Raw genomic sequence first — 27,971 nt, forward strand, 5'->3', positions numbered from 1 at the left:
TTCGGCTCCACTGCCAGCAACTCGGATTTATTGTTTGCTTAGGTGTACTTGCATGTTCTACCTCCAAATGGCAGTGGCTTTTTGCTGTATTGACGGACTTTCTACAAAACTGTACGGTGTATATGTTATCTTTCTTCACCCATACCTGCCTACATTTGAAAATCAAAAACCCTGAGAATGATGCCACGCCCATAGCCACACAAGACTGTCCAATTACATAAGGCTCCGCCCACATGTCAAAAAGGTAAACTATATTGAATGTGTGATGGCTATGTGCACAAAACTGCATCAAATGCAACCGTGCCCTCAAAAAACGCATTTACCATTTTTACAGTGTCCTTTTGCATTTGGAAGCATTACACTAATTCAGACAAAGGCATTTTTGCTAACATCTGCAGGCAGGTCTTCTCAGCTGCAAGGGGGCCTCATCATTTTGAAATACTGACCCATACACCATTCCATTCAGAGACAGCCTTCCAGCCTCTTTAAGTTGATTCTGAGAATAAACCCCTGGTTTCTGCCATCCATCCTGTTATGCAGGACGTAAATAAAATGTGCAATGCCTCACGAAGGATAAAACCATTGTTTTCATGTCAACTTAGCAGACATGGCACAGACTAGTATGCATTGTTAGCCTACTATTTACTTTAGCATAGATGCAGATTATGGGGCTTTTAAATGCTAAGCAGCCGATCCCAGTGAGCTGTGACTTGACAGAGAAAATGGGCCATTCCCACGCACTTGTCTGCAAATACCTGCAATAAGACTTGTAAGTGGGTTACTTAAAAGAGAATGAGGGGAAAATACCTGCAGCCTGTAGTCCTGCTGAGGCATACTTTAACATTTTATCAAGCCCTTAATCAGCGCTTCCCTGGCAGGAACAAATCAAAGTAACCCTTAATTAGAAAATCACAATTTAAAAAACACCCTTTTCAGGGATGCAGGTGCGGCAAGTGCCACCATAGCCACTTCAATGTTGACTGCTCCAGCCGTTCCGAGCCTCATAGCCGCATCCACTCTGGCCCTGCTGCGAAACCCAGAGACTCCACGCTCTTCGATGGAGACCCGGAGAAGAGTGTGAAAACCCTGAATCTCCGGGATAAACCCAGAGGTTAGGCAGGTATGTGCCGAGCCCTCCTGCGACGGGGTGATATATAGGCCGCCACCAGAGTGGGGGACGAGTGCAGCGACAGCCGGGGCTCTGGTAATTGCATACTCTCACATTAAAACAATCGGAAATAAAACCAATTTGGCTTATCAAACACAGTATCTACTACTGCTATTAGCAAAGTGTCCTTTAGTTTACACATATATTAGTGACCCAGTCCATAATATCAGGTAATTTATGCAATTCCAGTTCTGTATTGAACACATCGGCTCTTGTGGTGGGGACAAAGGACAGTCCCTTTGATAGTAAATCTAGATCAGGTTTTTCAAGATGGTAGAGGGATAGGTTAAAGATAGCCCATTATGGCTGAGAGAATTATGCACATAATGGTCGGAGTAGACCTATTAGATGGACGGTAGTTATGTGATATAAGAATATGATCAGCAACGTCTGCGGTATAGGAGGAAGCAGAAAGGGTGTAAAAAACATTGTCATTTGTGTTCGCCTTCTTTTCTTAGTGACATAGACGTTGTTGAGGTCGCTGCTTGGGTCTCCAGTTGAATGAACTGGATTCTGAAAACCCAAAAACACTACGGGTTGGCTGGCTGGGCAGAATTTGTCTGAGTTTCCTATCATCCCGGAACCGGCAGAGATTGTGAGTGCACATTTGGTTTTGAAAATGGAAATGAATATGGATGGTTTATTTTTTGTTATCTACCCATGTTGAATACTTGAAGACTTAGAGATCTCTTTGTTTGATCCATAGGACAGGATGTCTATATTGCAATAGATTCTTGCGGAGGATTGATTCCGATGTCCTGCTTACTAACCCTAGAGTTGGAACTTGGGGGGTGAGTAGGCTTTGATGATTCTACTGATTAGAAACACTTTTTGTGACAATAGAAGTCACCTTGTAAAAGAAATAGGGATGACACAATATTGATGGTTGTTTCTGTATGTCTTTTTTTTAGAATGAAAATTGGCCTATATGTTTCCGAAAAGGGCAGATTAATTAATCTGTGCCCAACGTCCTGAAGAAGGTCCTATGTGACCGAAACATGTCGACGATTTGCTGTGTGCAATCTGGATCAATATAAAACCAGATAGAACTTGACACCTGATATTATGGACTCGGTCACTAATATATGTGTAAACTAAAGGAGACTTTGCTAATAGCAGTAGTAGATACTGTGTTTGATAAGCCAAATTGGTTTTATTTCCGATTGTTTAAATGTGAGAGTATGCAATTATGAATGAATGTCTAAGATATGAATGCTAATTTGATGGAATGAATTCATTGTTTTTTATGTTTTTACCATACATTAAATTTGTGAAATGCGTATTGATTAAAATGTATACCTAAGTAAGGAATGTGTGTCATCCTGTTCTACTGGTCCACCCTCTTCTAATATAATACTTTTTAGATTTCTACACGGTCTCATGGCCACCAAATGGCAGCAGAATACTGGCAAAAGGGGAGGTTAGGGGGGACCATCCGCACCCAGCAGGCACAATTTCTTTCAAAACAATGTAGAATTTCAAGCACGGAGCAAGCAGTTCAGAACTTTATGGCAGACTGAGGGTGGGGTGGGAAGAGAAGCCCTCTTTCTAGGCCTGCGACGCTGAGACACTTGCCCATCGCCCTGCGAAGCTCTGAGAATCAGAGAGCAGTGGGCGCTGGGTGGGGGAAAGAGGCTTACCTCAGAATTCCAGGTATTTGCATTCAATAAGGTGCCTCCGCTCATGCCTCAATGTGATTGGATGCTATAGTTCTTTCTGTAGCCAATCACATGGCGGAATTTCTCGTATTGACAGAAAACCCAGAAAATCCATGCTCTTCACCGGAGACCCGGAGAAGACCATTAAAACCCGCAGTCTCCAGGCTTAATCCGGAGACTAGGCAGTTATGCATTGCAGGGAGATGTGCTTAACTTTACTGCTCAATGCTGCCAGGCAGTGCATTGAGCTGTACCGGCCAGAGTCTGTCTGTACCACAAGATGTCTTTATTGATTCTCCCATGGCAATTCTTCCACTGTCTGTCTGTCATAAGTCAGAGTTCCTTCATTTCCCTGTGTTGTTTCACTGACTAGATGCCTGCATGTTCATGTATACTATGCTAGTATACAGTGAAAATGCAGACTCCTATGTAGTCTTGCCAGCAAGATAACAGCAATTGAGTATTTTGGCTCTTCAGTGAGAAAAGAGAAACAATTCTTTTTTTAGCCTCATTTATGTGTGCATGACGAACCACTGGTCCATCCCCATGCACATGCTCAATCAGTGCGACGTGATGGGGGTGTGGCCACGAAACGGGACATAAACGCAGCCTGTACGCATGCTTTCCTGCATTTGGATAGCATGTCCAGGTTGTGTTGTTGCTTCGTGCTGGTGCCGCAAGCATCTTCTTGCCCGGTAAGGGATGCATCTTCTCAACTTCCCTTCCCCCTCCACCCCACATACCACGGGTTGAGGGGGGTGCCGAGAAGTGAGCGTTTGGGGGCCACACATTGCCAGTGTTATGATATTTAGCTTCCCCAGGGCAGATTGCTGGGCTCCAGCAATCTGCTGTGGGGGAGTCAGATATCCTACAACACTGGTCCCCCTGCTTTGTCTGCCTAGTTACCCCTCTGGTCCATGGAACGGCTCTGGCCGGGCCTGAGATCCGGCATCAGATGTCCGTCCGGATCTCGGGACCCAGCTTGCCTGTTCCCTGACCAGACTTTACCAAGCCCCCAGCTTTGTCGAGAGAAGCTAGGGGCTCGGTGATCTAATCTTCGCTGGGCTCCTTTCCCCAGCCGTCACTCGTGCATTTCCTGGCTTTGTTTGCTCATCCCGTTTTGTTTTCTTCTGTCCTGAAAGGGACACCAAGGGAATCAATGGGCCATGAACATCATTGGGGTGGGGAGGGGTGGAATCACTGTTTAAAGCAGGCATTATATATTTATAACATTATTGTTCAAATGTGCATTTTACACCTTCATAGGAAAAAAATAATTTCCAAACTCAAAAATGCTGCTGACTTCCATTCAATAGTTAACTCGTTTTATTTGAAAATGTTTATTTAGTTTTTAAAATAATTTTCAGAGCACCACACCAATACTCTGTAATTCGTGTGCCCCTTGCTTTGTGTTTTATCACTGGTTTTACTTGCAAAGATGTTATGTTTGTCAAACTGGTTAATCACAAATAAATGCTTTCATTGTGCTGACAGCAGTTATTGGGAAATTAAACTGTGGATTCATGGGTGCCAACTTTTGATTTTCACTACAGAGGCAGAAATACCCCAACCAATTGCCCACTCCAACCCATCCCCTGGCCAAACACAATTTATAGCACTTCCTTTTTTACAAGTAATTGCAAAAAGTCATTTGCATATATAACACCTCAGCAATGGTTTCTCAACCTGCTGAGCTACCCTGGTAGCAATCTACTATAGAGTGAGTCTATGCATCCCTTGATTTACTAAATATCACTCATTACCACCAGTACTTTGGGTGCACCACTGCCATAGAAGTGATTTAAAGTGAAATTCATGTATATCTTCCTGCTGTGGGTGCCAGACCTTCGCCAGCATGGGGCACCATATGTTGCAGAAAAGCCAGGGGCCCTCATGCCTGGCATGCCAGCCATGGCAGCGTCTGCTGCTACTTCAGCGCTATCACTGAAATGCAGTAAAAGTTAAATGGCTGTTACTCGATGTTGCCGAAGTTAGTGCGGTGAGTTAAGCACTACTGTGTCGGGTTCTATGTGAGATATGTAGATGAATGATTGGAAGGCCAGCAGGCTGGACTTCTCAACTATTCTAGGGAATGAATAGAAAGGGTAAAATATAACAAGCTGATGCTCTTTCTCACGTTTTCAGGTATGTGCTCTGACTGCTCTCTGTTCTCTCTGCTAGCTGGGGTGGACGGGCCTATAGAGAACTTTTGAGATTTCCCGCAAGGACTCTGCACCCAGGTCCCTATTATGTGCAGGGGAGGATCTGACTGGGTCAATCTGGTAGGTCCATAATATATATATTTTTTATTGTACTTCTTTTTCAGTTGCAGGAACACAAATTGGCTTTATCATCCCATCAAGGACAGCAAAGTCCCCAGCAGCTGTGGCACCATAAAAAATCCTGACATCTGTAGTAGGACTTGCCGAAGGTAAGGATGCTTTTTTTTTTTTTTTTTTAAACAACTGTATTTTGCTGTGGGTGAAGGTTGGGCAATTTTAAAGGTATAGTTAGGAGTCATAATCGTGGATTTCAAACCTATATTTGAGAATATTCCTTTCTCATGTCCAGTTTGGGGGGCACTGAAAGTTCACGTCTCATGTTGGAGTTGCATTTACAGTGCACGTTGTACTTCCGCCTGGTTTCCTAGCGTTCGGTCCTGCTTAATAGCTGATGCCTAACACCCAGGAGCTGGTTTTGGCCCCTGCTCATATCTTAATTTTGAAGACCGGGTTGAGCCTGGTCCCCAGGAACTGCGCGTTCTGCGATGGAATCAAGCGGGACTTTGGATAATTCACGGAGACTCGCAGATCCTTCAGCAGCCGGGCAGTCCTCCCAGTGTGTTCGGCTGCGTCCCTTGACTTGGCACGGATGAGCCAGTCGTCGAGGTACGGTTACACAATTATCCCTTGTAAGGGCCTTGAATTGATAGTGCCTTCCTTGAACCACGAAGCGCATGAACCTTCGGTGCTTCACATGGAAGTACGCGTCCTCCAGATCGAGCGACGTCAAGAAGTCTCCTTCCTCCAGTTGGCCGAGCACGTGCTGCAATGTAACCATCCTGAATTTTGGGGACTTGAGGTGTTTTGTTGAGACGCTGCAAGTCTAGAATCAGCCTCCAGCCCCCGGTCTTCTTTACCAAGAAGTATCTGGAGTAGACTCTGGAGCGGCTTTGGAACCAACTCTGCCGCCCCTTTTGTTATCATCGCCCGTACCTCCTGCAGGAGCTGAGGGATGTGCTGCTACTGCCGGGCCACCGGTGGTTTACGCAGACACTTCTTCTGGAACTTATTGTGTCCGTGGGCGAGAGCGTCCAGCACCCATCGGTAGGTGGAGATCTTTTCCCACTGGCTGACGAAGTCCGCCAGTCGGCCTCCCACCTGGCAGCATGTGTGGTAGTGTCTTGGCCAGTTCAATCTTGCTTCAGGGCCTGCGTACCACCTAGGGGCGATGACGTTGGCCACCTCCGCCGAAAGCCTCGGAACGGCCCCTGTAGACCTCCTGGGCCATAGACGGGGAGGGTTGGCGGTATGAAGGGGACCCTCTGCCGAAACCCTTCGACGATCTGCCAGATTTTCCACCTGAGGCATGAAAAGGATGGATGATGCTGCTGAAGGGTACCCAAGGCACAAGCCGTCTCTGTGTCCATCTTGATGGCCTGCAATGATTTGTTGACGGCTCTCCCAAAGAGGTTGTCCCTGTCGAAGGGCATGTCCAGTACCCTAGTCTGTACCTCCTGCTGGAAGTTGGTGGCTTTCAACCCGCCACAACGACAGAGGCAGACACGTTCCCCATCTGTCGGAACCCTGTGTCTGCGATGTCCAGAGCCACAGTGATGGCATGGTCCGATGCCACATCGTCCATCTGGAGGATCTTGAGCACCTTAAACCGCTTGTCGGGAGAAATTCCAGCAGTGGGGTCATCTTTTACCACAGCTCCCTGTCATTTCTGGGCAGGATTGCAAGCTCATTCGCTTCCTTGACTGTCGTCGCCAACGAGTAGATCACTTATCCTACCTGTGGCGTCCAACTTCTTCCCCTCGCTGTCTGTGGGAACGGAGGCAGAAGATGAGGGATTAGAAGACTTCTTCACGACCGTAGGCACTTGGGTGCGGACTACGGTACTTCTTTTCCAGCATGTCCCTCTTCGTCGGGGCTGAGGCCGGGTTTCTCATCAGTGCCAGGCCCTCATCCCAAACGTTGTCCAGGAGAGGCACCGCCAGAATGGTTTTCTGTTTGGCCTCACGTCGTTGTTAAAAGAAACCTTCCTTCTTGGTCTCTTCTGGTGTCAACTGGAAGAGCTCAGTCGCATGGGCGACCATGGCGTGGAACGACCTCACATGTCCGGGGGAGAAGCCCTCTGTGGCAGAGAGATGTCATCCGTGTCCGTACCTGGATCCCTAGGGGGGAGGGCATGTGCAGCGGTTGATGAGGCGGCATAGGGTGGCATTTTCTCTTCTCAGCAGGTACCGGGGGTGCCATTGGCATCCTTTTCTGGATCTCCAACACCAGTGTGTGGCGAGTTGAAAGGATGCCCATGTCGCCCCCTTTGGCGTTTTTGCCGTCGTTATTTCCCACCTCCTGCAGGACCTTGTGAACAGACACCAGGTCCTTCTGGTCCGAGGAAGAAATATCTGTGCCCTGGAGCACGGTTGAGGCCTCCACTCTTCCCACCCCCTTTTTTTTGCATCCTGGGGAGAGGGGGGTTCAGTCTCTGGCTTAGGGATGGCACCCTCTTCTCAAGCGTTTTCTCTAACGTCTTGGCCGAGGCCTCAGGTGAGGACCTCCTTGGGTGCCGTGGGGGTCCCCGGGACCAGGCCAGCCCCTTTCGGGAGGGTGGCTGCCACCAGCTTGATCGTCAAGGATGACTTTGCCTGGACCACCTGGACCCTCGGGGGCAGGTCGGACACATTTCTCTGCGCCTTGGTCTTCTCTGGCTTCTCCCGCAGCTTCCCTGGTTTAGCCGATTTCCTCTTCGAGGAGTAGGTGGAGCAATAACTGGAGATGGAGGTAGATTTGTGCGGTGACCCTGACGGTAATGGACTCGCAGTGCTTGGCCTTAGTCTTGGTCCCGCACGGATTGGGCGCCCTCAAAGCACTTAGAAGCCTGCTTCTCGGACTGGCCGGTCCTGGGTGTGGCATGCCCCCGATTGCCGCACGGGGTAGAGGCCTTGGTGTTGAGCCACGCCGCCAACCTACTGTGACGATCCTTGACAGTGCGCTTGGAGAAACCAAGGCAGATTTCACTGGTCCGGAAGGAGACAGTAAAGGCACTGGGAGTGTTCCACAATCTGGAGCAGAGTTTGAAGAGGGATCCTCCCTCCTCCTTCACCGACATGGTGCAGGGTAGGCCCGATGGCCTTCTGGAATCTTCGATGAAATTCTCGACGATTCTTACCCTTGAGGGGCGTTGAAGACGCCGTCAAACGGACCCCCGCTTGCCGGGCAAACGACGGAAGAGCACACAGGCACTATTTGGCAAAAATAAGAAAATCTCTCAGAGCAATACACAATGACTCCCAACACTCGAACATGCAGTAAAAATCTGAAGATGGCTGCCAGAGGAGGGGCTTCGGGAGAGGTCAGTCATTGGCTGGGGGCAGTATGACCTAGAGCTCAGTAATTGGTTTATAGGACAAAGACAGCTTGTAACTGAAAGTGAAAATATTTTTTCTTTTACTGAGGAGTCCTGGCCTGACGGGGAATATTCCTGAGCATGTGAATCCATTCCAGATCCCAAGCTGGAGAATAATGGTTTGTATCTCCACCCACCCCTTTGCTTCGATGCCCACAATTTTATCTAGTGCCTTTTTGCACTTCTTTTCACTTCTTTTGGCAATCCTTTTTTAACAATGAAATAGAAAAAGGGGATTGATTGGTCCCACGAGCCCCCACCCCGTCTCCTTCCTCCACATATCCGGAACCTTAAGAATGAACTGAGCAAGGTCTTAATCGCCCCCATGGTACACTTCATTATCGATTGCAAATTGGGTGTTTCCGGGAAGGCCGGCGTAGCTAGTCCCATACCTCTGATCTTATCCTATTGATGCACCATCATGTGCGTCGTTCGCTATGGTCAACGTTGGGTACCCTGCTTTCACCCACACATCTGCAGCCTTGTCTCTGATAGCGGCTACTAGTAAGCTGTCCCCAACTTCTAGGAGCACACCGACTGTCTGCTTCTCGAATGCATAAATCAATTTTCCCGTGCCCGTAGTAAGGGCAGGGAGTGCCTTTTAATGTTTTGATCCATTTGTGCCCATGGCAGGTGGTGCAGCCTACTGATACCCTTGTGTAGTAGGGGCATTTGCATTTTTACTCTACTTCACTCATCCTTTTTTGCCCTTTCCTTTTTCTTTGCTACTGCTATCCGGCCAAACCTGCTTCTCAACCTACCATTCCACAAGCTCTCAACCCTAGGGTTTTGCTTGGGTACTTGCTGTGCCTCCTCATCCTCATTGTCTTGGGCCTCATCAAACGTGCTCCACCCATCTTCCTTTCCCTTACACAAGCCAGAATTATCACAACCTAAACTGTCAGCTTCGCCGCCTCGTTCTATATGTACAGTTTTTATGGGTGCGCTATCTACTCTGAATAGGAAGTCTCCTGACCTCCACTCATCTGTCCCCTGCTCTGCTGGTTTTTCTGCCTCTGTGCAGCCCACAGTCTGGCTAGTTCGATGCGCCACAACGCTAGTGCTGCCTGTGTGTGCTGCGACATCTGGTGGAGATACATATGGGGCTGCTTCTGGGGTTGACACAAGTTGTATTTGTATACCCCACGGCAGGAAGGGCCCCTAAGGGATATATTCCCCTATGTTCTTTTGGCATCTTCTCATCCTCACTTAGCCCTGCATCCTTGTTGTCACTGCACGCTACGCCTCCCTCGCGCTTCTTGTATCCTCAAACATTTTCGGAGGTTATATATTTCCCCTCCTGTTCTGTAGTTGCTTTCCTTTATATTTTGTTGAATATATAAGACATATGTTCCAAGATACTCCTGTCATAGGAACCCTGCTCTGGCCATGAGCGGGGCATCCCCTTCTCCCCTCATCTCGGTCACCCACTGTTTATGGTATTTCTCAATCTTGTTGCGGTACAATGGTAAGGCCTTACACATGTACTCTGTGGGCGTTTCCCCTCCCATGGTAAAAGTGGTTTCTCTGCATCCCCGCTCCTATGCTTCTTCTAGTGCACAGCGCAGAAACAAAAGTCAAATATTTCCTCTTCCCCCTTCTCATATACTCATTCATACACTCCACGCACTCCAAAACATTGCCCCTCCTCGGGGCTCATACACTGGTCACAAAAAAAACCCAAACAAAATAAACTAAAATGACAAGCCAAAACAAGCACTACCATTTCTAAGTCTACTAATTCTTCTACTTTTTTCCATACCCTCCTTTATGTTAAATTTAGTGGGGCCACCATCTCCCCTCATTCGGGGGAGGCTCACTATCCTTCAGTTTTTTCATTTCCTTTAAAAAAAATGCCACAATAATTAAAAGAAACCAAGCCACACCTCACCAACAAGCTCACTTTCCATGTTTCCACTCTTTCACACTTTCCCATATATCTATTCCCCACTTGTTATCATTTGCAGGAGTATACTCACATGCGCGCGTTCACCCAAACTCTCCGTTGCGGGGTCCCAATGATACCAGCCTGCACTCTCTGTGGGGCCGTGCCCGGCTCCAATGAGCAGACAGGACTTCTGCGAAGACTGCTTCTGTAAGCCCACTCGATATTGTGTGTTTTTCGGGGCAGGTCGCTGTAGGTGGGGGGCGGTGGGATCATGTTAGGGTCACCAAATGAAGGCATGCCCCTGATCGATCACAACAGAACAAATACAACGCCAGGGAAAAAGGCCCAAGAAACTCTTGCAAGGATAACAAGTTTTTATTTCCATACAAAATAGGTATCGGCAAATGCAGAACGTTCTGAGCTCCTGAGCTGCCGACGGCACTATAACTTCAAACAGCGTCACTCATGACGTAAAAATCAATGATACATTGTACCATCCCCATTGTATGGACACTACACATATAGGGTCTGCTCCCTATGGGATGTCAGGCCATTGGTTCATCTTAATCTGTTCGTCTTTGTGGGTGCTGCTGGGCTCATCACCAGGGAACCGAGGTCAAACTAGCAATTAACCTATAACTATGAAACATTTTATCCCCAACATTACACTGTGCACCTGGGAGGCTCGGTGACTGGCACAAGGAAAGTCTTACATCATCTACGGAAGTCGCATTGTGTGCACGGCTACACGCTCACTGTAACCAAGAGCAAAGTACCCTTCTGTAACCAAGGCACTTTCTTGCAACAGCACCTCGATGCCTTGGGGCTCTTAGTGTGCTTTACAAATAAAAAAAGAAAAAATGCTGACCCCCACATGCTCCATTCATTCCTTAAAGCATCGTCTGCACCCCAGTTTCCAGCCTCGTTTTGGACTATAACGTATTCCTCCCTGCGCCTTGCATTACAAATCTTGTTGTGAACTTAGAATGGCACATCCATAGTCTCAGATCTTTTATGGCCATTTAGTTTATGGGCGGTTGTCTGGGGTCACCTACTATCGTGGAATTCGGGGGGTCTTGGGTATAAGAGCCTTATAAAGGCTATAACTTGTGGTTGGCTGCGCGGGGGTTGGAGGCCTGCTTCGGCTGGGCAACTGAACATGTCAGTTAAGGCACCTGGTACTGTCTCGTGGCCTTGCAGGGCACATTCCTTCTAAACAAACACATTGGCAACATCCTGTACAACAAAGGAGGGTTTCTTGTGGTTTGGCAGCGTTGCCCATCTCACTGTGGTTTTGGGCCTAGTCAGGTTTCTCTAAGCGATCTTCAGTCTAATGTGCCGAACGTTTCATGGCTTTGTAGGCCTTGTATTCCAACTATGGCTAAATAAAATGGTGTTTACTCGCATGCATATACTGCGACTAATGAACATAATATGGTGCTTGTGTGGGGATAGTACAATGCCCACCTCCACCCCTTAGTGCGTTACCATTCTCCTAATGGGGCTTGTCTCACTCTAAAGTGCAGAGGGGGAGTCGGGTTTGAGCGCTTCCCAACACTGGCATGAAGGCTGATTAAGTTTTGAAGTGTGTCAGACCGTTTGAGCCACTATGTGCTACGGCGTGTGCCACACACACACACCACCAGGTGTAGTCTCAGGCTAGGGTATGGCTGAAATGCCCTGATGAATGTGCTCTTTGATTCCTGCATCTGGTGGCACAAGTAGCTGTGTGCTTTGCTTTACTTTACCCGACCCTCTAAGCCAGGGGTCACCAACCTTTTCTGTGCAATGAGCACAATTAGCAGATCAAATGCAATAGTGAGCAACATACATTTTTCGACTGAACATATTGGCACTCAGTTGGCGGACAAATGATTGCAACACAAATTAGAAATGTATTAAACTTAAGACTGCTTACAGAATTTTTTAATTTGTATTACTCAATAGTTATCTAGACCAGGTGCAATCTAGTGAAGTAAATTTGCAAGGTCTTTAACTTCATTTGACATTAAGTGGTTGTTTACAGGAAATGTTGAGGAAATTGTGTGGTCAGTAGTACATCTTTAGACACATGGGACCAGCCAAGTTATTGGTAGAACTAAATAAACATTACCAGGGGTTTCAGGTTCTTGAGCAAATTATTTTAAACAAATTTAGTGCAAATGTTTGGACAGTAGAACTGGTCACAAATGGAGCACTGATTTTCAGGTGTACTTTGGAATTCTCCCTGGGTATTTTCTGGGATATTTAGTGGCAAATGGTGCACCGATCAGCATACAAGATCAGAAATATTGTTCCATAGTCATTGATTTCTGTATTGTGGATTGTTTTTTCTTCAGGAATTACATTTTGCATTTGTGATTGAACACTTATCGTCTTGAGTTAATTTTCCAATGGCCAGGGTAGACACCACGTAGAAGATGTCTGAAGGCCAGAGGGGCTGGTTGGCTATGCCTACGCTCGACAAGGAGACATTGGAAAGAATTACTAAATCATGAGAACTTAAGATATTCTCTTAATAACTGTTAACACGTTCAGAAGCCACAAACGAAAGTGTCAGTTTGTTTGAGAATTTGTTTGCCAACAGCTCTGCCCCAGATAGTTTCAAACTGCATCCCCAAGTTCAGGAGGTCCAGGTTATAGAAAGGTTGGCCCCACGGTTCTATGCAGAATGTAGAATCTTTAAAAGAAAATGGAACCATGATTTAATGAGGGGTGTGCATATGGCTGGTCAGATTTATAGTTATAAAATGGTATATAGAAATTGCCAAAAAACATTACTTGAGAAACAGTGGGAGCTTTTTAGAAGGACACCAAATTGGTTTATTTTGAATGCATTTGTCAAGACAGGCATTATGCCATCTCCTTGGACCACCAGCCCCCAAAGGCCAATTTCCTCACTGGACCTTGCCAATAAGATATTCTCCAAATAATGGTTGTTCAGACTGGAGGAGGGGACTCAAAGTAACAATATCTTGAAGCCCTCCGTAACAGGTTTCAAGGGAGGGCTTAGTACAACGGAACACTTTTTCACTCTGAGCATCATCGTGCAGAAATTCGGTAGGTTATGGGAGGGAGATTATCTGGGCTTTTTTCAGATTTGTAAGATTTGATTGATAGCAACATAGTGTGGCGTAATGTGCATTGTATTGGGGTCCCTAATGTTTTATTACATCTTACCCAACAGTGATATGCAGACATCTCAGCGTCTGTCCGATATACAAGATCAGGGAATTATACATTGTTTTCCCCACCAATAAAGGTGAAAAGCAGGGATGTCAGTGGGCCCCAATGTATTCCTTTCAGATGTGCATTCTTGTACTTCTCTTAGGAAAGTTAATCCAAGGGTACATTTTATAGCATGCTTCTTTATGTCGAATACACAGCTATTTTGGACTTAACCCGGCAGGTCTCCAACAGGCCCTGCTAAATACAAATTACATTTTTGGGAACTATAGTTTGAAATTAAATATGATAAACTAAAATGACAGTGTTCGGTTAAAGGGTGAAACCTTGTAGCTAGTTTCTGAATGAATGTAGACATGAGAGGTCAGTCTAATTTTTATTTGAGCCTACACTAACAGTGCCTGGGTCAATAATTTTAAGAAGACAGCTGAAAGGGAATCATTAAAGATTAAAGGGATTTTCACATGTTTATTTTGGGTGGAGCATTCTTATTGGACAAGTGCCTGGCGGTATATAAGGCAAAGGTATGTTCCATGATTTTTATGACCGTGAAATCTAGGGTGATGTTATGTACTGGAGGGGTTGCAAAATAATTTCTTATGCTAAATAGCAGGTCTCCTTGCAGATACACCTGGTAGCGCCGTATGAGCTTAATTGGGGATGTTCAGGTTGAAGGTGTTGGACCAGTTAAGAGTTTGTACTTATTTTTTTAAAGCACATCTGTTTTTTTTTTTTGATAATTATAAAGAGAGGGAATTTCAGTGTAGGTGCTATTGCAGCATCCCATAGGAAAGAAAAATACTTGTGGTAAAGTGGGTCGTAAGGCACTGTGCATTTGGATAGGCGTGGGTTATAACTGAATTTGGCCCATTAAGTCAACTCAAAATAGCTCTTAAACCAAGAGTATGTCCGATGGGCAGAGAGGCAGATGTCAAAAATATGCATATGCTAACCTCTTTAGCCCTGTATACAGACTAAGGTAGACATATAAAATGGCAAAGAGAAATCTGTGAAATAAGATCCCCAGAATGCAGGAGGATGATACTACTGGTACTTTTAAATGTACCCACCCCTCATTAAATCGAGGTGTGCAGGAGGAAGCACAAAGTGTGCCTGCAAATTAGCAGTTGAGAAGATTTGGTTCATTTTCTGCTAATTTGCTGTTTCTCTATTTTGCGTAAGCGTGGACATCTTTGGAGCATTTTTATATAATTAATTGTAATCAGGATTTTATATATAGCTTGTAGCCTGTTTTAAATATGTTAAAGCTGTTTTTTTATTCTGAGATTGTTCCATGTGAATTTTATGAAATATGATGCATGCTTTTAAATGTTGCTAACTTAAGGGAGAAATATGATTACATACATATTGATTGAGTAATACTGGTCGTTACATGGCAGGCTTTAAAGATCACTTCACTGGGGCTTTGGAGGTTACCTTCTATGAGTTATTTTGGCATTTCATGGCAAATGGTGCATTTCAAAGCTCATGAGGCCTGTTACATTGGTGAAAAAGTGGTTAGGAATAATAATACTTTTCTAAAGGATTTTAGGCCTTTTTGCTCTACCCAATATGAGTTTTAAACAAGACATAGTGGCAAACATTGGTTAAAACTTTGAGCATTCGATCAACACGTTATAGTGGGGTGTGGTGTTGAGTAAGTATTTGGATTAATTAATTGGCTTGGTAATTTAAACTTATTAACAGTAGCTTAATTGGATTTGAATATAGGGCAAATTAACTATGAAAAATGTGGCATGCATTTACCTTATATGCCTATTATCCATGTGCCAGAAGGGCAGAGTAACAAACAATCACCACTTTTTCACTAGGACACTATGTAATAATAAATATAGGTGGCACTAACATTTATTTTTCCGATAAATATAATGCATGCAAATTATTTAATAAAGGAAAGCTTGGTATGCATGCCACGATTTTCTCCCGGACAAAAACATGCTTCAGTTTGTTTACACATTAATACTAAGTCAGATGGGCAAAGTATCTGACGATGACAGGGTTTTAACGATAGCAAAACAGAAGAGGTGATGGCTGGAAGATTTGGAAATAATCTTAACCTCTGGCATTACTTTGGGCAAACCTCCAGACCATCGTTCTTCACCTGCCAAGCCATTACAAAAGGGGAAAGACCATATACACATCAGCCCTGGTCCGACCCCAAAAGGGGCAGTCCAGCCCAAACTGCTTGGTCACATCCCTTCTGCACGAGCATCGCCAGACGTGATTCGGCTTAACAATGACACTGCTATAATAGGTAAAGACATTTAACAAAAAATAATTTGCATGGTGGCAACAAACACAAATCTTGCATGTACAAAATAAGCCAGCTGGAACCACAGCAGGCTCATTGGCCAACATTCCTGCACTGTCTAGGACTCTGTCCTGGCTATGTTGTTACTGAGGTCTCATCCACTCAGCACCTCCTTCTAGGCCTCCACACCATGGCCCAGAGCAACTGGCGAGCAACAATTTAGGGTGCCGTAAGCAACATGTTTCTTCCGAGCTACACGTTGGAGATCACTGCTCTAAGCAATACTTTGGCTTCTCTACGTGTATCAGGCTGTGGCGCATGTGAGAGAAACCCTGCCTCTGTAAAATTTTCCCAGGGCTTCGTTGACTTTTTTCAGGATTTTTCCAACGCTCACGAGTGCTGCACTATTTCAGCTGTAGTGCATCATTTATGGCACAGTAGCGATGCTTATTTGGGGGGCCAGAGGGGTTCGTAACCTTCTGCAGGATAGTGCCTGGCTCATATGAGTTTTGGGTAGAGACAAGTTTCACAAATACCTGGAGCATACTAAATGTACTTATTTCTTTTCTTTTTAGGCAATAATTCAAATCATGGCACTCTTTAATTTGCTTTTCTTTGATTCCGACAATTGTCTGGAAGGGATGGGGAATTTGAGCCTTTGGCAATTCCTGGTGAAGTTAATTGTAAATGGCCGATAGAGGATCTTGATGAAAGTAAAAGAGAAATACGTGAAGAAAAGGATTTCAAAGCAGTAGTGCTTTTCCCGTCAGCAGGTAAGCAATGTGTTAATTTTTTTGGTCCATCTATTTGATGTTAAGGGTACATCTGACGTCGCTACGCGGAGGCATTCCCTTTTTTCACACGTACAGATGAGTGCTGCACAATGCCCACCACTCTTTTACAGCTTCACTTTCCTCTAGAGTAACTCTCTATAATATAAATGATCTACATGATTTCTCCTATGTTAATGGGCATTTGAAGAGCACCTTTTACCATTGATATGATCTCAAAGCCCTATGGGTTCAACACCCTTGGACACTGTAGTCCAGGTCAGAGTATGTGTGCACCTAGACTGAGTTGTGGGTAGCTGCATGGAGGGGGGAGTGCCAAGGAGCGCAAGAATAATCAAAAATGAAACCAAGGGGATGGATAGGAACACGCTTAAGGGGAGTCGCTTACCCCAGTTTACAGCTCAAGCAAAAGGTCTGCTGTATTGATGGTCACGTTTTGAAGTTTTAATTTGCCTTTTTCATACCCGCAGCTAAGAAACAGTGTATTAAGACAGAAAACATTTGATGAAATAACTAAAACCTATTGTGATGCACACGGACTAATTCAGGCTTTAAAAAGAAAAGCAGAAGAGGAAAAGCAGCTACTGGTGGAATCTGGGGAGCGCTGGAAAACGTGCATGAACTACAAGAAGATGAAATGGAAAAAAAAAATGAATAATAATTGTATTGTAAAACCTGATGGGTGGAAACTGACTATTCCTAAACTTAGTAATGGCTGTTCACAGTTATGCTTAAAAGCTGGAAAACCTAAGTCTTTTGGTAGGTGTTTTTCATTCCTCCTACATTCCTGCCTCAGAACCAGCCTTTGTTACTTCACCTGGACAATTGAAAGACGCAGCAGTAAATCAGCAGATGTCTCTGTGTAATGTTGCAGTTCCGAAAGAAGTAGCTGCGCAACAATTACAAAATATTGGACTATCAAGTAACAGTCAATTGTCTGCTACAAAGGTTTTGTTTGACAGATCTAATTTGACAAGCTGAACTCTATCACCATATCTTTTCAACAGTGTGTCCTTGTTACAGTATGACGGTCATCCCTGTTTAGACAGTGAAGTGATGCCTACACGTTCCCACGTTCTCAATCATTCAGAATACAGTCTTTAAAAACAATGGAATTGGAACATCCCCACAACAGAGTTTGGTTGCTACGTCAGCCCCTGCTACTAATTGACAATGTAATTGTAGCTCACATGCTACTGTGTGAAACTGAAGATGCAAGTGCTCTTGTGTGTGTAGAACTATACAGTTGATCAGGTGAATTTGTAGGTTGGTGGCAACTTGTAAATGGTACATGTTTTGGTGGTATTGTCTCTGATTTCTGGTGGGGGTCAACAAGTGTTTTCTTGGGTGTGGTGAATGGCCAAACTAATTGTTAGCTGGTCATATCGCTATTGGTTAAAGTGACTGTCGGCAGTCTGCCATGCAGGAAGACCGCTAATGATTCTGTTTAGGTCAATGAAAGTGAGTATTTTAGTGCAGTGATTTGTAATTGTGGGAGTTTATTGGGTGTGATGCCATGTTACCTAGAGGAGAACTTGAATTAGGGAGTTTACAGGTTGGTTTGTGACCTTGTGGGGTGGATTTAAGTTTTGTATACTAAATCACTGAACTTAGTTAACGACATTTGAGTGCTCTAGCATAGAAGGCAAAGATGGAAAGTGACGGCTGCAAATTCCCTTGTCGTTTTCCAGTACACTATCCATAAGTCTCCCTATAGTAATACTGCATGTCTTACACACAAGAGATACATCCTGGGTAATCAAAACCCTTTTCCTAAATCTTTTGGAAGCATCATGAAATAACTCCTCCTGAAGTCTGAAATAATCATTCACAATTCCAAACCCATCTTAAAGTTGTCACGAGTTCATCCTGAAGTAATCCCCAATCCATCCTGAAGTTGTCTTGGGGTCATCCTGGAGTAATCCCCCTCTCCCCAACCCATCCTGAAGATGTCAGGAAGTCATCCTGGAGTAATTCCCCACCCATCCTGATTGTCATGGGGTCATCCTGGAGTAATTCCCACCCATCCTGAAGTTGTCATGGGTCATCTTGGAGTAATACAAGATAACCGGAAGTAATCCAAACTCATCCTGGATTAGTTTTTGTGATTAATTCTAGAGTCATCGCATTTAAATATTTCGGCCTATGCACGTACTTCAGGATGGTGTTGGATGACTCTAGGATGGAGTCACAGGATGACTTCAGAATGATTCCAGGAAGATTGGGTGTTCCCCAATGCTGTATAGGAGGACAGACCTGCAGGGAAGTTTCTCTAATAAATGGCACAGAAACTCATAGCTGCAGGGCTGGGGGAAACCAATGAAGGGTAACCCTCCAGCAGGTTCGGACTGGGGCATACCGTTTGGCTGAGACACCAGTAAAAAAGTGGCCTGCAGTCACCAATGGCAATTCGTTCCTTTTGTGAAAGACTGAGTAATGCACAAGGGGATGTTTTTGGGGAAAATGTGTTGCAAATTGTAAATTTTAAAGAATATTTGCTCAGAAATTCAAGTGAAAACTACGACCTGCAAAGTTAAGTAACTGAAACGGGTTCTCTTTTACCAAACAAACTGGCCCACAACCCACATTAGCATGTCAAGCCTGCACTTTAATCAGTACAATAATGACAACTTTAAAACCGTGATGGGGAGGATTGGAGGAACCATATATTCAGTCAATGACTCTAAGGCAACTACAGTACATTGATAATTCAACAGAAAAGGAGGGGTGCCTATGCGCTCTGTATGTGCCCATCTTTCCAGTCATACTATACTAACTCTAATATGCATACAAGGGGAGACGGTAGCTGGGGAAGGAAGCATGTGCCTGGTGAACGTCCCCTGACAATAGCTACGTTCCTGCCTGTGTAGAAATGCCAAGCTTTCCTCGGATTTAAGAAAACACTATATGCTCGGTGACTGACAGACATCCATTCTCAAAGCACCCTCCCAGCCAGTAACCAGCTATGGACAGCTGTAATTGCACTTTTCCCTGTACATTGTTACATACTTTTACACTTGGCCAATCGTGGGCCAAAACATACTGCATATTGTCCCCTTAACCGAAGAAGAGAATGTGCTCATGTTTTCTTTTAGATTTATAGCAACCTTTCACAGAAAGAAATCTGAACGATACATGCTGCATTATTCTACATAAAAAGAGCGCTATTTTATTTGTATAATTCAACGAGGGCGTTCCTTGGCCTTTTTGACCATGAGCCACCCTAAACATGTGTGGCAAGTGGGATGTTGCTAAAATAGTCGATGGCTATTGGCTATGACCTTTGTGGACTAAAGGATGGGGTGTCAACAACAATGCCTAAAACTACTAAATATATTTTGTTTAGAAAATGTGACACTTGCAAGCAATTTATCTCAAGAACGCAAATCACACTATCTGGAATAAACACGATGTTCAGGTGCAGTACGAATGAATGAGGATGACCATGCCCAGCATCCCTGAAGCTCAGAGGAGCAACTGAAAACTCTCGTATGGTATTATTTTAAAAATAAAAGCTCCAATAGGCAGAATGAGAAGGGTGAAATGAATGCACAGATCTGACAGACCAGCTCCATCCATTGCTTAGCAGTCATAAACCCGTTCCTCAAACTCCCAGCTGTCTCGCAAAGACCACCTCTACTCTGGCTGTCAAAAACGGTCCAACTACCAATTACTGTAACACATAACAACAGCACTCCACTGGTTCTGTGACACAAAGCTCTTCGGCTGGTTATCACACACAATATGCGCCTCTCACTATTAGCCCATCTCTCTGTGCCCCCTCCCTTCAATAGGTCTATCACAAAAGATGTGCCCCGGTGAAGGTGATGCCCCTCCCTGTACACAGTCATGCGAAAGCTTCTAGTACCTCAGTCTCTTAACTCTTGTAAAGCAGCTACTGGCAAGCTGTACGCAAGCCTCCCTGGGTCCCGCAAGCTTCGCTCCTTCAGAAAACCAAGCAGGCCCAGTTCGAGGCTCAGCTGCTAGAATACCGGTATTGTGACGTCATGTTTGCAATGCCCTAGCTTTAGTCTTTACGTTTTATCAACGTCAATGACAAAGAAAATGTTGTACGTCCAGCACTGTGCGCCTGAAATAAACGTGGTAGCCATGTTGGAATAGTGCTTTGGTGTGTAAGAATTTCTATTGATCTGCTGTTTTCATTGATCAAAGAGAGTTCAATGGAATTGCTACATCAGCGGGGATAAAACACAGCATGGCATGCAATTTTGAACACACAAGCTGCTTTCCATTGTGGCTTTCGTGGCAGGACAATTTTTGACCCCAAATAAACTAGTAATCTGCAGAAATTGACACCCTATGATAACCCTTAGCTCAACCGACAACCAGGAAATATACTTTCAAATAGAATCAAGCATAGGCAATACCAACAGTTTGAGTTTTTGTGTAGGCATAGGAAAGGCACTTGCCAGGTACTGCCATAGTGGTATTAACTGGTCATTGATGGTAGTGTTCCATCCCCGCTGAGCGCATCATTCGCACGCTGATACATTCTTGACAAGGACCACACAGCTGTGACCTTGCTGATGAACTGACTTTATTCCCATGAGCTCCCTCCCACATAATCTATGGTCACATGACCATGCTGGGTTCTCTGTGCCATACTGGCATGTCACCTTTCAGCCAATGGTGTGACAGCACATCTCCCCCCAAAATAACACTGTTCTACCCATTTCTTAGATCCATCTTCGGAGTCTCTATGGTCCGGCAGGGCTGACCCATACATGCCAACATTCTAACACACCTGGGAGGGATGTTTCACCCGAGAAATCGGGAAACGTACATTTTCCCATAGGCATGCATTGGGGCTATAATTACTTTAGGCAAACGCTCCAGGATTTTGCGGAATGAAAATGAACATTTTGTGACATAAAAAAGGAAATGTTGTGGCACTAAAGTGTATTCTTTGCAGCAAATGTTTTTTTATTGCCCATTGTGATTATTAGCACCTTTTTATATGTTTGTTCTGCAATAGTGTAATAGAAAAAAGTCCCAGATGTTCCAAGCTCGACTGAAAGTTTCTCTTCCTCTTAGCTTTGTTCTCATTCACTCACTTCTGCCTTTTGACTCTAGGTAAACCTCTCACTACTACTACTAGAACAAGGCTACACCCAAATTAGTACCAAACCCACTCACGAAAAAGGTAGGATACTTGACTGGGTTGCGGTTCTCAATTGCACCATCACCCCTCTAGATCCGACTCCACTAGTATGGTCAGACCACCACCTTATCACCTTTGAAATGCATATCAACAACTTGGAAAAGAAAAAGCCTATCATTGCTCCCCCCTGCCGCACAAGAAATAAACGTAATATCACAGCAGATGCTTTAGTTCCTTTGGTAGCCCCCCTACTTAATACCTTACCGGATACTAATGATCCCAAAACTCTCATTAACATATACAATGAGACCATGACCAAAGCCATTGATGAGATTGCCCCGCTAAAACTTCGTAAAAGTAAACCCATAGCCCACCTTAACTCATGGTTCACCCCAGAGCTAAAAATACTCCGTACTGAAAAAAGAAAATGTGAATCACACTGGAAATCTTCCCCTACACCGGAAAAACAAAACTAACCTGGCCGCCATCACTGCCACTTACAAAAATAAGATAACCCAGGCCAAAAAAGAAACCTACAATGATCGAATAGCCCAAGCCAGCTCCAGTACTAAAGAATTATTCAACATTCTAAGAGAACTAGAGAATCCCAACCCACCACCAGACACATGCACGAAGGATAAAGCCTGGTGTACCAGCATTCAAAATGCCCTTTCCAATAAAATCAAAGGACTGCAGACCAAAATAGCTGACAAAAGATCCCAGCTTACAGACACTATACCAGCTCCTACCCCTCACATAAACTCAGGTTTCACATTCAATAAAGTCACCATTCCTGAAGTCCACAAAATCATTGCGTCACTTAAACCATCTAACTGCAAGGGCGACAGCTGCCCAGCTCAGATTATAAAAGATGCAACTAGAGACCTTGCCCCAAACGTGTAAACTCTTCCTTCTCTAATAATGCCGTCCCAAGTAACCTCAAACAGTCCTGGGTTCTACCACTATTAAAAAAACAGAACCTTGACCCGGCTATACCCACCAACTATAGACCAATTACGACAGTCCCCTTTCTATTGAAAATCTTGGACAGCATAGCCTACTTGCAAATACAAGATTATCTTGAAGCTCACAAATTACTCGGCACCCGTCAATCTGGCTTCAGACCTCAGCATGGTACAGAAACCGCATTCGTCGACCTCAAAAGCCAGATCGATGAACTAAAAGACAAAGGAAAGATGGCCATCCTACTCGACCTTTCTGCGGCCTTTGATCTGGTGGATCATTCCATACCTTGCAACCACCTATCCTCTGCGGCCCATTTCTCCAGTTCTGCAGTTGCCTGGATCCAATCTTTCCTCGCCAACAGAACCATGCGCGTGTTCTCACCATCAGTAGCTGCTGTCCCCATCCCTATCACCTGCGGAGTCCCACAAGGATCTTGCGTCTCGCCCACTTTGTACAACATTTTTACAAAGCCAATATTTGACAAATTGGACCGTCTGGGTGTCACCTACACAAATTATGCGGATGACACCCAGATACTCCTACCCCTTTCAGGAACCTATGATATAGATGTCGCAAAGATCAACGAAGTCTACATCATCATTCAGGCATGGATGGCCACACATGGCCTCTGCCTGAATGATGATAAAACTGAATTACTCCTAGTCGGATCATCTAACAACCTCCTCAAACTTAGTCCTCACTAGACAAATATCGTCATTGATGGGAACAGCATACCCATCGCCAAACATGTAAAAACTTTAGGTTTCTACCTTGATGCCCAGTCTAACCTAACTAAGCAGATTAACATGACCTCATCGGCCACAGCCTACACCGCAAGGTTGATCAGAGCCTGTAGACCTCTACTATCCCCCACTAGCTGCCTCACTCTGGCGAGAGCGCTCATTCAATCCAAATTGGATTATTGCAACAGTTTTTATCTAGGAGCGAACAAAACCATCCTAAATAAACTACAGATCTTGCAAAATAACGCGCTTAGAGCCGCGCTGAATATTCCCAAAAGAGAGCATATATCACAAATAAGAAAGCACCACAGGTGGCTCTCTATACAGGACAAAATTGCCCTTAAAACTATCTGCCTCACTCACAAAGCGCTTAACCACCAAGCACCCCCCTACCTTACTCATAAGTTCACATGGAAGGTATCCAACAGGTTCACCAGATCCTCTAACATACCATGTCTGATGGTGCCCAGATACACTATAAAAAGAGCCGGAGGATCTAGCTTCCCTGTAAGCTTTGGAACACTCTCCCTCAGAATATTCAAACCATTCAAACCTTTAACAATTTCAGAAGTCATACTATCACTTGGTTACTAAATAAAACATCAGCTTTTTAATACCACTAACCATTAAGTGCTCAGCACATACTTCTGTTATGACCCAATGTAAATTATGTATAATAATTAATTTGTATAATGTTTAACATGAATATATGTACCATTGTATAACCAGGTAACTTTACCTGAATGTTCAAACTGTATTCATGCACATAACTGTATATTCTATGCCTGTAACCATTACTTTCCGATAGCGCCCAATTACCTCCGGGTCAGGTGCGCGATATAAATAAAATAAACAAACAAACAAACTAGTTCTTTACCAATTCTATTTCCCCCTCCTGCTACCTCGCCCCTTTGACAGTCTTTTCTCTTACCATTCCTATCACTTTTTTTCCTTTCTCTTTTGGTGTCCTCTATTGCTTTCTCTTTCTCTCCCTCCCCCTGTGTTTTGCATAGATCGCTTCTGTACCTATCACCCTGCCTTTTCTGTGTTTTATTCACTTCCCACTTCCCTATCTCTTGTCACCATTGTTCATTCCCCTTTCCTCTGCCTGTCTCCCAATCCTAAATCCTTTTATTTTACCTGACATCCCCTGTGTTATCCACATTGGCACCCGCGAACACCAGACAGAGTTGCCATGGGCCATCTTGACATTTAAAAATTTTAAAAAATTGAAAATAAAACATACCTGATACATCTTCGACGTTGCTCTGCTTTAATGAAGTCGGTCAGGCGCCTGAGACCCATCGGGTACATTCAAAGGTTAATTTAAAGAGAGTGACCTTTTCACCTGCTTCAGGTGTTTGCGAGTTCTAATATGACAGAGCAGAGGCAAGGCTAGAGTGGCATGCAGCTCTCTGGTGCGCAGCACACGTGTTGTACTAGCGAATAGAGCCAGCATTCCAAGCAACCCAATTGGTTGCGTGCATCGCGCCCAGGGTGCTAATATCTTTTACCCGACAATTTGCAATTATGTGTTAATCTAGACGAGGGCACTCTACCCTGTATTGTGACATCACATGCAAGATTTGTTTAGATAGAAAAGTATATGTTTCTAACATTTAATTCTTTTTAGTTTCTGTAATACATTTTTGAAGTGTACCAGTATCATTAAGTATGTGTCTGAAATATTGATGCCAAATGTTAGTGTGATATTATCATGACTGGTAAGGTTTCACCTAAGGGAAACCATCAATTGTTAATAAGATAATAATAAACGGTTGTTTTCTGGCAAAAATGTTTGGCTGTAGGCTGATTCACTCTTTTTAGTTATGGCCGATTTACGATTTCTGAAGCGTACACAAACAAGTTCATTAGTTTCGTAACCTGTACATTGTTTATTGCAGTCCAGGCATTGTCACTGGATCACATACAGCAGATTAGATGATCAGTATGTGCGATGAGGTTTTATTCCATAATTCCTGCAGTAGAACATGTGGTTTTATGTGAAAATCTATTTTTGAATAGTGCCTTTCTGAATAGTGCCTTTCTAAATAATGCCAATTGTAGCATTATTCCTGAATTGGCAAATCTAGGTAACGTTTCTAGACTAATATGTTTGAACTTTGGTACTGCTGAATGATAATCCACCACAAATTGGATACTGACACAGTTGCCTCTTCAATGTGTTCAGCAAACAAAAGTGAATGCAGATGGGGCAGGTTTCGAAAACCATACAACACGTTGTAGGGGAACAGCAGGATGTCAAATCTGACACCTTGGAAACTGCTCACACAGAACAGGAATAGTTAAACACTTGGCTGCATTCACTCAGGAGCCCAGAGTGAAACGTTTGTTTATTTTTGCGGGCATTGTGGAGTTTATAGCGGCAATTGCTGCCATCAGCTGATTTTGCGCTTATTTTGCAAATCGCTAGAAGCTGGATGGTCTGTTTAAGCGGAGAACGTGAAAAAATGGGAATATTTGTCACTGGGAAATCAGGATTCTGAATCGGAGGGTTGGCATGTATGCTGACCATCAGTGCGAAGGTGTCCAGTGGGGGCTTCCCTTTCTCCCTCTACTGAGGACTCCTCTTCATCTCTGGTTTACCCGGACTCCTGCCCCCCCCCCTCTCCTCTATCCTTGTCACTGTCTTCCTCCAGTATAACGAGCGTGTCCTCCTTGGCTCTTTGGAAGAAGGAGGCCTTCCGAGTCACTCTTGTCGGCTCGGTCTGCTGTTTTCATGGATCCCTTCTGGTCTGTGATGAGCAGGGGCCATGGCTCAAAAGGCGGCATTTCCTTGTGGGTGGCTGTTTGTTTTACTATTACACTCTCGCCCAGTTGTAGGTCTGATATGTGTGCCTTCCGGCGAGCATCAGCATATTCTTTCATCTTCAATTTTCCAGCGTTGTCTCTTCTCCTTGCTTAACGTTCAAGTCTGTTCGATGGTCAGAGTCATGGGGGAAGACGTGTGAGAACAGGGCGAACAAACATTATTTCAGCGGGGCATACCCCCATGGAGCTGTGCAGGGTGTTACGATAGTCCCTCAGGAGCTCATAGAGGGCTTGTGACAGAGGCTTCCATGTGATGTTGGCCACTTGCACCGCTCTTTTTGTGTTGACCACGAAGCGTTCCACTGTGCCGTTGGCCTGGGGCCACAGGGGAGTGACCTTCCGATGGTGGTAACCCATGTACTGGGCGAATTCTCTAAAATGGAAGCTGGTAAAAGGAGGTGCGTTATCGGACTCCACCACTATTGGGATGCGATAGGCTGAGAACATTCTTTCTGATGCTTGGTAATCTGCTTCGAATCACATGCTGTGCATATAGTCCAACAGCTAGTGGTAATCGCAGAGTATTGCATCTTGTGCATTGAAATGGAACGTCAACATGGGCGTGCCTGTAAAACTATCCCCAACGTGACATGACGTGTAGTGTACCCAAAATCCCTCACGTGTCGAGGTCCCTCAGATTGTTTTTTTCCACCCAACTAGCTGGTTGCCTTATGCAGAGCTCGTAAGAAATATATTACAAAACTTATAAATTCTTGTCCCACGACCTTTGATCGTTTAGTCTTTGACCTTCTTCGACAGCGGTGGTGGATCCCTGCGCTGGAGACGTCTAAGACTTTCGGCGACTGGTGCTTCGGTTGACTCTGTGGACCGCGTGGCCTCAGCCTTCTGGCCAGGCCTATACAGTAGGGAGAGTGGGGCCCCGTGGTTTGATTCTTTAAGAATGCATTTCCTTTTCCCCTCTCTTTTCCCTTCTTGTCTGGCTGCCGCCCTTTACCTCTACGATGAAGAGGACCCCATTTAATTTCTGTCCATCCTGTAAGAGAAAGTATCCTTGTAAGGACACTCACCGAAGTGTAACGAGTGTCTACCTCGTGATCTCAATGAGCGATCCTGCAAGTCTTGCCAACTTTTTTGTCCGAAGACGCTAAAAGATTGGCGGATGAAGCGGTGGGTGGCCTACGCCATGCAGCAGGCCGAGAGTTGTTCCCCCGTCGGCACAGTCGCCTCGATTGACGAGGATTTTATCGGCAGCCATGGTTCTGATGTGGAGGCCCTAGACTTTTCCGCAGAAATGTCTGGTTCCCAGTTGCCCGTCCCTGACCACGACAGGCAGGCCGCCGGCACTGCTATGGGGAGATCACACCTTGGTGACAGGAGCACAGCCGCACCCCAAAAAGATAAGCACACAACCCCATGGACTCCCTCAGTGGATACGCAGAGGAAGCAACAGGTGTCAACAGGCCCGCCAAAGGGTTCAATGGTGCCTACCGATCCTCACGATCGACCGCCCTCCCCGAATCCGTCATCACAGCCTGTGTCTGGGCATTCCAACATAAGGGCGCCTCTGTTAAAAGCCACGAGTGGCGATGCCTAAAGTTTTGGCGGTCCACAAAGACAAGGCGGTGGTGCGTACACGTCGTAGAAATCTCTCCCTAATCTGCCGTAGCTACGCGAGAGTCTCGCAAACATAATTTTGGCGGTGAATAAGCCGAAAATCTCATTCTCTCGTCGAGAGGAGTATTCAGAAGGC

At 44.9% G+C, this 27,971-nt stretch overlaps 1 protein-coding gene across 2 annotated transcripts in view; it reads right to left on the reverse strand.

Annotated features, from left to right (window-relative positions):
• The window catches only part of ATP2C1 (ATPase secretory pathway Ca2+ transporting 1), a 1,883,161-nt gene that overhangs the window by 1,707,738 nt on the left and 147,452 nt on the right, over nucleotides 1-27,971 (reverse strand). The window lies entirely within an intron of this gene.

This window comes from Ambystoma mexicanum, chromosome 2q (genome assembly GCF_040938575.1).
Source record: "Ambystoma mexicanum isolate Mex_15411 chromosome 2q, UKY_AmexF1_1, whole genome shotgun sequence".
In the NCBI taxonomy this organism is placed as follows: domain Eukaryota; kingdom Metazoa; phylum Chordata; class Amphibia; order Caudata; family Ambystomatidae; genus Ambystoma; species Ambystoma mexicanum.